This window comes from Sapajus apella, unplaced genomic scaffold (assembly GCF_009761245.1).
Source record: "Sapajus apella isolate SASKATOON/1434 unplaced genomic scaffold, GSC_monkey_1.0 scaffold122, whole genome shotgun sequence".
In the NCBI taxonomy this organism is placed as follows: Eukaryota; Metazoa; Chordata; class Mammalia; order Primates; family Cebidae; genus Sapajus; species Sapajus apella.
The window spans coordinates 1614370-1629353 of NW_022437062.1; positions in this window are offsets into that span (position 1 = coordinate 1614370).

Below are 14984 nucleotides of genomic sequence, written 5' to 3' on the forward strand. Positions count from 1 at the left end.
TGTGTAGTACGGGGGAATACCTGTAATTGAGGAATTATAAGAAGAATGCAAAAAAACCCCACTTCTTGACCTTGTAAATCAGTGATTATTATGCTTTCATAGAAAATTTAACAGTTCTTTTTATTCCTCTTTAATTCACTTAGGAATCATTTTGGAGGAAGTATGTGAGATGCTAAAAAAATTTATTAACACACATGGTCCTGGCCAGGCATGGTGGTTCATGCATATAATCCCAGCAGTTTGGGAGGCTAAGGCAGAAAGATGTATTGAATCTCAGAGTTTGAGACCAGCCTTGGCAACATTGTAAGACCCCGATCTCTACAGAAAATAAAAAATTAGCTGGGTGTGATGGCACACACCTGCAGTCCCAGTGACCCGAGAAGCTACGGTGGAAGGACTGCTTGAGCACAGGAGTACGAGGCTGCAGTGAGCCACGATTGCACTACTGCACTTCAGCCTGGGCGACAGCGTGAGACCTTGTCTAGTTACATAAATAAATAAATACAGACACATGATCCTTCAAAGACAGAAGTGTAAATGACCAATGGTGTTTTGAGAATACTTTAGTAGAAGAATGTTCAAAGAACTATTGGAAACAAGATTCAGTCAACTAACATTTGTAGTCAACTAACACCAGTAGAAGCAATATTCAGTCAACTAACATTTATAAAAAGTTGGGATAGATTTATTCTAGCACATTTGTGTTTCTCTGTGCCAAGCACTAGAGAAATTCGAATGTGCTAGAATAAATCTATCCCAACTTTTTATGGCAAGGACAGTGTTCCTTTTCTTTTCTATGCAATTATTATCAAAATTCAATGAGACCAAACACACACACACAGAGGAAGGTAAAAAGCTGAAAAGGGTCACGAATATATCCCCAAACCTGTTTGGATTAAAACGATTTTTGAAGGGTGAAGACTATGAAATTGTTCAGCAAGGACCCCACTAATAAGTCTGACACACTTAGGGAATTTTTGTATTTTTACCTCCAGCACTTTCATAAGCCTATCAAATTAGTCCGAACACACATGATTAGATACTACTGAATTAAAAGAATGAATGCTGCATTTGCCTTGTCTTGAGGAAGTTTAAATATTTCCATTAAAAACTAAATAAGTGAAACCCAGATTATCTGGTGTATATCTGAAAACTCTCATGTGCATATTCCAGAGAAAACAGTGTTTATGTGTATTTATTTCTTCCTTCAAAACTGTACTAATAAAATACCCATTTGTGGGAGAGGGGGCTTCTTAACTGTATAAAAGTCATGTATAGACTAAGTGGAGAGTTGAGGTGTTCACTCAGTTAAACAACAGTAAATGTAGTAGGTCATGAGAGGAGAGTGAAATGTGTATGGCTTATGATACGGCTGAATGAAGGTGGAACTTGAATCCAGCCCAGGTGTTGGATAGTGAAAGAGCAGGAAGGAATTATGTCCCTTGAGAGAGAAATTACATAAGCAGATGAGAAAATGAAAATTATATTCAATAACAGTGAGAGTCCAGGTCAATTTAGAGTGTGGAATTCAGATCAGGAATCATGTGAGTGGTGGGCTCTAGGGTCAGATGGCTCAAATTCAAATCCCACATACACCACTTTCCAGATGTATAAATTGGGGGAATGAATGAACCTCTGTCTACCTCAATGTTGTCACTTATAAATTGAGGATAATTGTACCCATCTCATGGGATTATAGTGAGAATTAAAGAAGGTAATTTGTAAAAATCACTTCTCAGAGTACCTTCTGTAGAAGTGCTTACTGTATTATGACTACTATTCTAATTATATTAATTATGAGATAATATTTTGGTAAGCCTCAAATGCTTTCTTAAAAACACTCAAAAACAATGGAAGATTTTAACTTGTAGGCAATCATATGATCATTTTAAATAGAGCAATATGTGGTGAGATGTAAAAAGGTCTTTCCTTAGACAGCATTAAAAGAGTGTGAGAATTGAGACAGGAAAAGGCTTTAGGAGGAAGGAAAATCATCACAGCATGAGAAAAGGAGAGCCTGGTTTGGAATAGAAGAGAGACCTTAAAGGAAAACTGTGTGGACTTAGGGGTTACTGGGTACTGTAACAGATGAGGAGAAAGAAGTGTCTTTTTCTTTTTCAAATACTGGAAAAGATTGTATCATGAATTACATGAAAAAGGGAGTTCGTTTTGGTGTAGAATGAGTTTATTCTGCATAATTGAGCTGAAGTGAATATTTTGTATCAGGGTTCAATCAGAGGAACAGAACCAGTAGGATCTCTCTCTCTCTCTCTCTCAGTATATCACATCTGTGTATTTTAACATTTATATACATATGTATAGATATTTTACACGCATATGCATATTACATAAACATATATATGGATTTACTTATTATGTAAGATTAGCTCACAGAATTGTGAGGTCTGGCTAGGTAAGCCTGAAGTCTGCAGAGCAGGCATCAGGAAGACATGATCACAAGCTGGCAGGACCCCATGAGCTCCAGCTGTTGCTTGAAGTCCACAGAAGAAAGGGAAGGTCCAGGGGCGAGGGGGAGCATGCAGGCCTGTTGCTGTCTCTGATTTTAGGGGAAGGCCTAGTCCCTCTCTAAATGTCTTCTGCCTAATTAAGTGAGGCACCCCAGGATAATCTCCCTTTTGATGAACTCAAAATCAGCTGATTTGGGGCTTTATTTACATGTCCTCTTACTGGAGAATTCAGACTATAGTTTGAATGAGTCGCTGGTAGAAGGTGCATGTCTTCACCCCTGCCTCCCTCCTGCTCTCCAACTCTCAAAAGAGAATATTTATTGTAGCCTTACCCTAACTAGAAGCACACTAGAAAGGAAAGTCAGGGAAATGTGATTCAGCCTAGCCAAGCTGACACATCACAAAACCATCAAACACTCCAATGGTGATGGCATACATGATATGAGGAAAACAGACTGAAAATGAGTAAGAATACAGACAGATGATAGGATTTAAGTTATTAACAGAGAGCTGATTGGTGGATTAGGAAGTAGGAATTATTCATAGGAAAAAGAATAAGAACTAAGCGTCAACCTTGGGCAGTGCTGACACTGAGGCTACATCAGGAAGAACATGAGTAGTAAAGGAGCAGTGCAGCAGGCATGGTAGGAGAGAGCCACAATGGTTAGGAATGCAGATTCAAGGGCGCATATACTGTCAATCACTCTCCTGCTTAGAACACCTAATGAATCCCTGTTGCCTGTCAAATATCAACAGTATACACTGAAACTTGTATTCAAGGTCCCTTATGCAATGACCCCGCCTAGTTTTCTGTCATTGCCTTCAGCCTCTCTTCCATACTCATGACCCCTCTGCTCTAACCTTGCTGGACTTCTGGCTGCTTTCCAGCCACAGCTTTGACGCTTGACATCTTCTCTTGGAATGCTTACCTAGTAATCACCTATTTATTACATGTCATCTTGTTCAAATATTACCTTCTCTCTTTTGCCTTCTCTAATCCTCATCCTCTATACTATTCACAAATTAGAGTTTTGTGTCTTCTTCTGCTAAAGCACTTATGCTATAAACATTAAATTATCTGACTCCTTCACTCAGTTTAAAATTTCTCAGGGATACAACTATATGATATTTGCATATGATCCCTAGCATGTAGCACAATGCCTGGGAAGTAGTAGATATTTCTTTCAAACGAATGAATAAAAAAATGATTGAATGAATAAATACATTAAATAGAGGCCCTTTGGATACAATGTTCTCCCCTCCCCCTTGTTATATAACTCAGACACTTGAGAAATTGTATTCTTGACTGAGTATGAGAAAGTGTTGTCATTTATTCATTTGCCATTAATTTATTCGTTTTAAAAAATGTAAGTTTCTCTTGTTGAGAAACACAGAGGAAAGGTATTTGAGGGAAGGTTGGCTTCACATTGTCCCTCAGTTAGCCTTAACAGTCACCATAACAGTCAAGCAAGATTACTTGTTAGATGTAAATAAAATCCTAAGCTGCTTTTCAAGTTCCCATGGTAGGTGGCTGAATCTAAATGTGAGTAAAGTGTGGAACACACTCAGGTGGGGAAGTTCAGGTGATTTGAAAGCACAGACCACAGACGTACTCATGAGATCTTGATGCCCCTAGTTTTTGAAGCAGATCAAGAGGACATGTGTAGCAAGGTCCAGAAATGTCCAGAAATAATTCTGATTTTATTGCCTCTTTTCATCTTTCTGACTAAAATTAGCAAGTAGGACCAAGGTTTATGCTGATGACCTCAGCATAAATCCTCAAAGGGTTGCCACAATTGGAAGAAAACATTTCTAAGTTGACAGTTGTCCTGTGTCCCTTGTTCCTTCCTGTGGCACTTTCTTGTGCTCAGTCATGGTTTGTTCTAACTGCTGCTAATTCCTCATAATTCTATAAAGTTTTTCTTCAGCAACAGACTACTAGACCCTGGTCACCATGCCCCTATGCTGTCATTGTCCAAATGCAGCCAAAATTGCAAAGGAGAAATGAGATGCCCTGTGGATCATCCAAGTGCCAAGTATGCTCTTCCCTAACTCACTGTGGTAGACCATCACTGTCTCCTCCTTACGATCATGTTCATATACCCTACTGGGGTGCTGATTCCTTTTTTGCCTTCTGATTCCTTGGCCAAGGACCCTGGAGTGACTGGGTGAGAGCCATACGTTAAGGTTTCATGAAACTCTGGCTGTGTCTGTCCCCTGGTAGAAATGTTCCTCCTCTGGGAAACAACACCCCCAATGTTGATCCAACTTCACTGGTGATACTAAATTTTATTCCTAACAAGGTTCACACAAATATATAACAATAATTGGTTCAGGCTATTTTTAAATGGAAAGTCTAATAAAACCAGAAATGACAGTCTCAACAAACAAAACTCTAGAATCTAGGCTGTGGGGCATAGGTGATTTGGCAAGAAGAACACAGAGATGTGGGTTCAAATCCCAGCCCTGTGGCCTACTATGAGTGTGGGAGTGGACAAGTTACTATACCAGGGCTTAGTCCACTCATCATTCAAAGTCAGTACTTTCTACTTGACAGGATTTTTGTGAGGACTAAATTAAAGGGTTGCACGGAAGAACCTGTACTAAGTAGACTTCAGTTCAACAATGCCAGGTCCTTGTGCTTCGCTTTCTAGGATTATGCAGGGGGTTCTCAGCAGGAAGATGCTGTGCTTGCCATTCTACATTGTCTATATTTCCCAGCCCCCTCTTGCTTCTCACTTAATTACAATTCAGAATGACCTCTGGAAAAGATAACCTAGGAAACCACAAAACAAATATAGGAGTGTTTACATTTTCTCAGCAACAAAAATAGCTGGAGTGACTGGTCTTTCTCAAGACTCCTTGATGCATGACTAAGAGAATTTTGAAATGTCTTTCAAGTTTTCCTACTAGGGATACTGGTATTTCCCCACGATCACACTTCTGTTATCCAAAGAGTTGTACCGTTTCTGACAGTTTTTCAAACCTTCTTAATGCAGCTATGTTTGGAAATGAACTAGTTTTTTTAGAATGCTGAAACATGATATGCGGGAGTTTTAGAAGCCCTTGACAGTGAATATGAAAATGCATGTATACATACATCTTATAAGGGATCATACACTGGAAGCAAGAATGAAGGTGAGAGTGAGGAAGCAAGAGAGCAAGATAACTCGAGAGAGAGAGAGGGGTGGTGAAGAGCTTTCTATGATGATACGTGGTTTAAGCTGGAGGTGGGGGTGATGTTGCCTAGTGGTTAAAGGTTTGGCCTTGAGTTTACATCCCAGCTCTGCCCCTCATTCTCTGTATGTCCTTGGAAAACCTATGAAACTTCTCGGCCTTGATTGTCTTATCTCTAAAATGGGAATAATATTACTACCAGCTTCATAGAGTCATGGAGATGTGGTAGATGTGATTATGAATATTAAGTGCTTTGTATGGTGCCAAGCATAAAGTAAGCACTCATTACATAGAATTTATTGTTATCTGTTAATGGGACTTTATTTTGTCTTCCAAAAAAGCCATTCCATTACTAAACTAAATTCTTGCAAAGGAAAGGACTAGCCTCATTCCTCGTGTGAATTTTTTCACTGTTGGCACATTTGCTGGATAAAGCTTATTTCACTCAACATCCATTTCTACCACTTATTTTACCGATTTGTATCGGGAACTAGAAATGACATTTCACAGACTGATGTGCAACTAGATTCCAGAGATGATCTAGTTCTACCAGTGAAATGGGCATTCTACCAATGCAGGGACTGCTCAAGGGAGCTGGCTCCCCTGCTGCTATAGGGGCTGGTAGGCAAAGTCAGGAGAGGGAGAACATTTTCGGAGGTGGAAATCATATTCCAGAGGCAGGTGTCCAACCCGTGGGTGTCACACAGTTGGGGCAGTAGCCACAGTGGAAGCAGCATTGCAGCTCTTTCCAGTCTCAGACCTGTAACTACGGTGATACCACCTTCAAGAAAGTGACTTTCTCTCCTCTATTCCTTCCAAAGATTGCGCAAGCACTGTTACTTGGTGTGAAATCTCTTATTACAAATCTAGAGTCATTTTCAGTTATTTTACCTGAACTCTGAGTGACCTAGCACCCGTCTGAGCTCTTTCAGTACCCTTTACCTTGTTGCTGTGGGAGCTGAGACTTTGGATAACATATCCAGTCTCCTATCTATTGACTTCTAGGTGATGGGCATTCTGATTTAAAAAAAAAAAAAGAGCAAAAACAAAACCCCAAAACCCCAAGCACCCAAATCCAATCTTTTCCTTCACAACACTTTGCAGAAGTAAGGCATCAGATGTATTGAAGACTTTTGTGCTTTTACTGAACCACTTGGATTCTTTATTAGCCCGTGGGAACCATTAAAAACTTTGAGTCAGCAGTGGCCCACTCCTAGTGAATGTGATTCAGTCTAAGTTTGGAGTGAGAGTGCCTACTACTAGTGAAGGGGTCATTGTCGGCATGTTTTAGATTGTACTACTCTTTTGTTTGGGGAAACCTGTATACTTGGAAACGTGGACTCACCATATAATGTTTACTCATCCACTATTTTATACATTTATTCGGTAATTCAGTAGCTGTTCGCTAAAAGTCTACTTATATAAATAGTCCTGTCTAGGTATTGGGGACACAGCAGTGGTCAGAACAGGAAAAATGGAAAAATCCTTGTTTACATGGATGTTGCTTTATAATGGGGGAAGAAAGACAAAAACCTCATCAGTCAAGCAATTCAATAAGAGAATATGAGGCAGTGGTAAGGGCTATGCAGAGAAATAAAACAGGTGGGCACAGAGTGTAGTTTTGCTAGGGTGAAAAAGGAGATGCTTCCAATAAAGGTGGCAGCTGGCTAAAGACCTGAATAAAGAGAGGTGGCAAACCATTTGTGTGTTGGAGGAAGCACACTCCAGGCAGAGAGAAGGGCAGTGCCCGTGCCCTGAGCTGGGAGACTGCTTGACAAGGGTGGGTCAGCCAGAAGGCCAGAGACTGAAGTGAGGAAGGAGAAGAGTAGCTGGAGAGGAGGCAGACACTTGTGAGCTCTGGGAGGGACCTGTGATTTTAACAGTGTGGGAAATCATGGTGTGGAGTGACATTACCTGACTTACATTTGAGGGTCAGCCTGGCTGCTGAGTGGAGTAAAGGTTTTGTATTAAATGGGAAATAGACTTTGAGAGAGACATGTGAGTACAGGTGGTTGTGAAGTACTTTTGGGAACAGATTGTATAAGGGAGTGAAGGAGGCAGGAATAGGCAGATGAAGAATTTCAACTGTGATTGAGTTGATGTCTCAACTAGAGGCAAAGGTGGTGGGTGGTGGTCAGGGCCTTTTAACCCCTCATCAAACAATCATTAGACATTGGCTGCCCTGGAGAGGAGGTGCAAGCTTCAGTGAGGCAGCTCCGTTTGATGAAGGTCAGTTCCTGAGAAGGGACTAAGTTGTGAGCCATCAGGAAGTGACACTTCCAGCAACTGGGGGAATGAGTGCTTTAAACCTAAAGGGGCATTTGGGTATCAACAACAATCAATCCCTGTGCCATCTGCATCCAGCTGCTTCCTGTTTCTTCATCCCATCTGGCAATAGCTGCTCTAGGATTGTTATTAGTCTGTTTTTCCAGGGGAAAAAAACTAGTCTCATGACTAGAACTAAAACTGACCTTCTTTACTACCCATTCCTCCACATGGCTCACTCCTCTGCTGGCCCAGTAGCTTATGTGACAGCGAGACTCCAACTCTAGCTCCTGAGGGGTCTGAGCCCTTCTGCTTGCCCATGTACTGTCGAATGGCTCAGAGGAGAACCAAGAGATTCCCTGTGGATCACTGGGTACCAAATGTGTTCTTGCCTGACTTCACCATGATAGAGCAGCCCTATCTCCTAACAAACAGGCTCATTTACTTCTGTGGCAGTGATTCCCTTCCTGGTCTGCTGGTCTTTTGGCCAAGAAACTAAATGTGACTCGGTGGTAGTTGTACTATAAGGTTTAATACAACTCATATGTTCCTTGATGGAAGTGTTCCTTCTCTGGGAAACACAGACCCACAAAACCCAGAGTGGCGGTGATGGGAAGCGCAGATTCCCCAAATAGGTCACTCGGAGTGAAGGAAGCAGAGCTACTCTTAATTCTACTATGCAGTTCCCACATCCATGTATTTCTCGTTTTTGAAAATACAATATCATGTAATGGCCATTGATTTAAGGTACATACTTTATCTGCAAGCTGACACCAGAGTTGGACCTTCACAAGAACACTCCATGGCACTGCCAGGCCAGAAGACTCTGGATACTGTGGCATGTGATAGCTCCCGTGGATCCAGTGGTCACTCTGAACCTCTGATGCTGTAAAGTGAATTTTGCAATGTGATAGTGTATTATGTTGGCTCTCATGTTAAGGGATCACACTCTCTCTAAGACTGAGTAACAGTGCTGGCTGAGGCCCTGCAGACAGGAAAGGCAAAGCTATTAGCTGGAATATGAGTTAAGTCCAATCAAGAGAAGCAAACCTCTTCCAGGATGAAAGTGATCCAGTGTAGTTACTTCACAAGCATGTGGGTGATTTGTTTCACTTAGGGTTGCTACCAAATTAGGGACACAGGTTTGGTCTTTATGGCTGGAATATTAAAAACTTAGAGACTCAGGAGTCCGAGACCAGCCTCGCCAACATGGCGAAATCCCGTATCTACTAAAAATACAAAAATTAGCCAGACGTGGTGGTGCCCACCTGTAGTCTCAGCCAGTCAGGAGGCTGAGGCGGGGAATTGCTTGAGACCAGGAGGCAGAGGTTGCCGAGATCATGCCACTGCACTCCAGCTTGGGCAAAAAACCAGCCAACCACCAACCAACCAATCAAACAAACAAACAAAAAACATCTTAGTGGCAGTAATAACTGAATCAGCTTAGGTAAGTGAAATCTCAGACGGATGGGCCCAAGCATAGATTCCACTCTTGTGACCATGGCTGTTCTGCTAATACACCTGTTGTACCAGCTCTAGGGTGGACAGTGACAGAATGGCTGATGTCCTCTGGTCAGTACATCTGCTAAAGTCATGTGGAATGTGTACTTTAGTTCTAACGGGAGATATTGGGGTAGTCAGAACAGCATCAACCACACCAGGTAAAGGATTATAATGGTTTCATGGATTGAATAGTGAGTATGAGAAAAGGGACGAGGCAAGGATGACTCTGAGGTTTTCCACCTAATTATCATGGTGAATTATGGAGCCACTCGTTAGGTGGAAAGACTGGGGGCAGTGCAGTTTTTGAAATGGGTAAAAGGGTAAATGGACAGAATTTCAAGAATTTGGTTTAGTGCACATTAAGTTCAATACACATTAAGCTAGTACACAGACATCTTGGGGTCATTTTGCCACTTTCCTGAAGAAGGTAGCATCTTAAAGATCCGTGTCCTAATGTCCATGTCTTTTCTCCCAGCCTAGAAGAATTGAGACTGTTTTTGTTTTAAGCCTTTGCATAGCTCTTTGTGAGGATAACTTAGTACAAATGCTAAACAACGCAGCATCACCCATTTGTTTGGCCTTTTCAAAATTTACATCCATCTAACTCGATCCAAACAAGCTACTTTTCTTTACCAGGGACCCTATAACTTGCTCACTTGGCAAGGAAGGACTTCCTGGAGCCCACAACTGAGTTACTGCCACCACAGAAGGAGGAAGGGAAAGAAAGCTTGTTTTTCACTGTAGTGAGTTGGCCTGCTGCCTGATTTCAGAGGCTGGGATTCAGCACACAAAGGTTACCTACTGTATTTAATGAGTGAGTGACTCATCAGAAAAAGAATGGGGGTAAAAGCCCTCTCAAATGGTGACATTCTGCTTTTTTGCTGTTGTCTGTACAGTGAAGGGCTGCAGTTGAAAGAAGAAAGGTGACTGTCATTGGACTGAAATAGGCCCCTATTTTAGTCCAATGGTGATCTTAGCAACCTCTGCCTCCTGGTCTCAAGCAATTCTCCTGCCTCAGCCTCCTGAGTGACTGAGACTACAGGTGTGCACCACCATGTCTGGCTAATTTTTGTGTTTTTACATTTATTTGTGTTCTCTGTCTGTTCACCCAGGCAGTGGCACCTGACTTTGTAGGAGTGAAATAAACCTTATCCTCCTGGCCTTGGAATTCTTAATATACTATTTGCTCTCCTAGGAGTTTTGGTAGTTCCCTAAACTAATTGCTTATCTGAATGACTAGGGACAATTGAACAATAAAATTTCCTGGGCACTAATGCAGGAATGGCTGATTCATGAGGCCTGGAGAAAAGCCCCAGGAACGGTAAACTTGTTTTTTAAAGTATAACACACCAAAAAGTTCACAGAATTACATGTGTAAGTTCAAAAAATTGTCATAAAATGTGCATTCTTATTTAATGCTTTTTGTTTCTTATTTTTGAAATATATGTCTGTTTGAAGGTCATGTTTTCTTTACACATTTTTAAAGATCTTTATGATCCTGATGCATTAGAGGTTTAAGAAACTCTGATTTTGTGTATTTGAAATCTGTTAAATAATGTTACATACCAGAAGTGTCTCAGGTCTGAGTTAATAATAGTGAGGCTTGGTCCAGTGTCAAGAATGTTTTCCCTAAAGCACTAAGTGAAAGGGAGGGGAATTAAAAACCAAGGTCTGATATTAATGTCTGTTGAGGATGGATGGGGTAGTGTAGAGTAAATGAAGAATAAGCAAGGTTGGATTGCTATGTCAGGAACGAAATATGAGGAAACAGAATCAAGCAGCTTTCCAGTTTGGGGTTCATAGGCTGAAAGGGGAAAGAGCAGAATTCCAGAAAGAGAAGAAACTTGAGTTTTATGGCTTAGGCTATATCTGGTAGTGTACTCCCTTGATGTTGCTCATCAGGATTAATCCCTTTGCAACTTCCTTGCCTGCTTTGAGAAGTGAGTTTACATCACTGCTATCTATCTGCATTCTTAGCACATTTTGGAAAGTTATTCTGTCATTCTATTACAGAGAAATCTTTGGCTAGATTTGAGTGGGATAGGCAGTAAAACTTGTTCTTGCTTGGGAATGAAAAAAGAACAACAACAGAAGCAGTTTTCCATCCCGACTTGACCACTTATATGTTTCAATAAATTCCTAATTTTAACCTTTTAAGCATAAGTAATGTTACCTTTGGTGCTCCTAAGACCGAAGCTCTGGAGGCAGACTAATGGGTTCAAACTTGCCTGTGATTTGGGGCAAATTGCTTAATATCTCTGTACTTCAGTTCCTTCATTTGTTAATTGGAAAGAATAATATCTATTTATTAGGATTTCCGTGTGGATTAAATGTGTTAATACATGTCGAGTTGCTTGAAGCTCAAGGCAAATAGGAAACAATAAATCCTAGCTACTATGATGCTATATTACTTGCCTTAATAACATCGGCAATATATTTTGAGCTTCTTTTAATTAAAAATTATATAAATATATGATTAAAATATTATATTTCAATGCAATATAAGTCATAAAATCAGAATTTCTTAAATATTACCCACACTCATTTTTGGAATAATTTAACCTTCACCTGGGCTGGGCACAGTGGCTCATGCCTGTAATCCCAGCACTCTGGGAGGCCAAAGCAGGTGTATCACCTAAGGTCAGGAGTTCGAGACCAGCCTGGTCAACACAGTGAAACCCTGTCTCTATTAAAAGTACAGAAAAATTAGCTGGGTGTGGTGGTGGACACCTGTAATCCTAGCTACTCAGGAGGCCGAGGCAGGAGAATCACTTGAATCCCAGAGGCAGAGGTTGCAGTGAGCCGAGATCGAGCCACTGCACCCCAGCCTGGGTGACAGAGTGAGACTCTGTCTCAAAAATAAATAAATAAACAAATAAATAAATAAAATTTAACCTTCACCCCTTATTCATGGCCAGAAAGAACTATGAATATTATCCAGTGACTGTTACCTAAGACTTACAGGTCTGAAAAAATGTTGCCAGAACCTAACAGACATTATTATCAGGGAAAGTCATTCCTAACTACAGATGACAATGTGATGCTCCATATTAGCATTAAAGAACAGTAGTTGCATCCTTCTTCTTCTTCAGGTAATGAGGGAGCCATCTCCACGTTTTGGTAAAGTAGGTCATGCACTTGTAGGAAATTGTAAGATTGAGTTCTGGTTCCGCAAAAGACCAGGAAGGCCCACCACACAAAACCACAACTGCTCCCCCTGATGGCTGGTGCCTAGAATTTCATGCACACAGGTTAGAAAATCCCATCAGGCCAAAACAACTTTCCTCTGAACATTAATAATGTATCAGTCCCCAACACTATCTTGTATTTTATAAAGAAGCTTAGGATAAAGGCATCTCAAAATGAAAGCTGAGGGGAAACTATCAAGCTGGAAAACACATTTAGAATGGGAGACACACTGAAGGTCAGCTTTGCTGATTTCATAGTTCCATGTGAATCCAGCACTGGTTACCTGTGTACACTGACAATAATCATATGCTCACCCTAATATCTAGAATGGAGAAAAGACTATTTTGGGGGCTGGGAAAGCCACTGTTTATCAGACTAAAGAATGTTTGATTATCTTTCGTGACCCCTCATACCATCTGGTGAGCAATAATGAGCTCGTTCCACTTCATTGATTTCAACATTTGATATTTAAAAGTGGTAATAAAGACCTTTATTATCTCTAGCTAACCTGGATCTGGGTATGAACTGTAAGCAAAATTCCAGTTTTCAAAGAGAAATTCTTTTAGGAGAATGCTAGGCAAATGAAGGCCCCTATTGAGAGAATAAATTGACTGTGTAGTCAGCGAAGTGATTTTTGTCACGGAGTCTACAGCAAAGCCATTTGCAGCACTCAGAAGCCCTCAACAGAGCTTGTTCTTGGCAAGCCAGAAGCTTTCTCTGCTTCAGAGAATTACTTTCTAATTACTAAAAACATGATATGGAAGGAACAAATGTTGGCTCCAGCCAAGTGTATAATTGGTGGAAAAGTTCAGTGTAAAACTGTAAAGACGTAGAGTCTACGGGATTATTGCTGGGAACGTGGGAGTGCGTGGGGGCAGGTTTTCTTCTCTCCGTGGGATTTGGGAGTTAGGTTATATGTCCTATTTTTGGAAATTAAGAACTGTTGATATTCAAGGATAATCAAGGAAAAGCACTTCCAGGAACGGAAGGGCACATAGGCTAATTGTATCAGTATGGCCCATTGCCCTGCGGGCTTTGGCTGCCTCAGCCATATGATCTAAGATATTAAAATAGCAGATGAACATTAACTAAAGGAAATAAGTTTGTCCTGATGGCTAGTTCCACTCTTCACTCTCCTGACTGAAAAAAAATGTTAGCTTTCTTTCACCGGGGTGTTCACCAGATAGAAACTAAAACCGGCTCTGTGAAGTGAGTGGGAGGGTGAGGAAGGAAAAACAGGCCAACTAAAGCAGCTGAAGTAGGAAAGGGTCATGTGAGGAAGTGGAAGAGGTGAATGCCCTGGAAAAGATGGATGGAGGCATTTTTCTCAGCCATTTCGTGGTTGGATTTGGAGACACTGAATTTGGAAAAGCAGTCAGACAGAAGCGTTCAGGATCGCCAAGCTGTTTGTGTACCACTGAGTGCCAATTCTCAGGGTGTTACCCAGTCATTCTTGGGGTTGTTTAAACATGGCAAGAGTTCCTGGGAAAAACTCGAGGCCACATTACTTAGCCATTTGAACTGCGAGTCCAAAGTAATTTTTTAGCCATTACAGTAGCATATGTATTTGCAGAGCAAAGATGAGTCACCAAGTCGGAGGACATCTGTTGTTTACAGTGTCTACATGAAACGTGAGCATGCTCCTGTCTTAGTTATGGGAATGGTGGAGCCCTGGTCCATGCTCCAGCTCTGCCGTTTCCCAGGTAGTATCACAAAGCTAAATTGTGCCCCCTGGACTTCTTGGATGTAATCTAGGGCTTGTCCTGGGGATGAAGGCAGAGTCATGCTTATTTCCATTTCTGCTTCTGCCATTCCACTTTCTGTGATGACCTCAATGCTTCTCTTCCTACCTCTCCCCAGCTCTTTTGATTCAGTTCATTTCGTTTTGACAAGTAACCATTCACTGACTAGCAGATGCCTTATCCTAGGAATACTAAATGACCTGTAGTAACTTACACTCTGGTAATTCTAGATGATGTGACTATACAATGAAACTGAACATCAGGTACATCTCACGTACCATCTCCAGTAAATCTCAAGTTTCTTGACTGCCCACATGGATCTCTTTTTTAGACTTCATTATTTTTGTTCCTGTCTCAATAGCTGTATGACATTGGTCAAATTACCTCACCTCCCTGTGCCTCATTTTTTCATCTTGTAATTATTATGAGAATTTAATGATTTAGTACATGTAAGGGCTTAAAATAGATCCTGTTACATAGTAATTGCTCAGTAAACATTACCTACTATTACTGTTATCTTTTTCTTCACTGCTCATTAAGAAGACACTGTTTTATATTAAATATGTTTCTTATTGCCTTTCATTTTATTTGCCACGTGTTCTTTATTATATGCTGTTTTCTTTCTTTATTGTTACAGGTG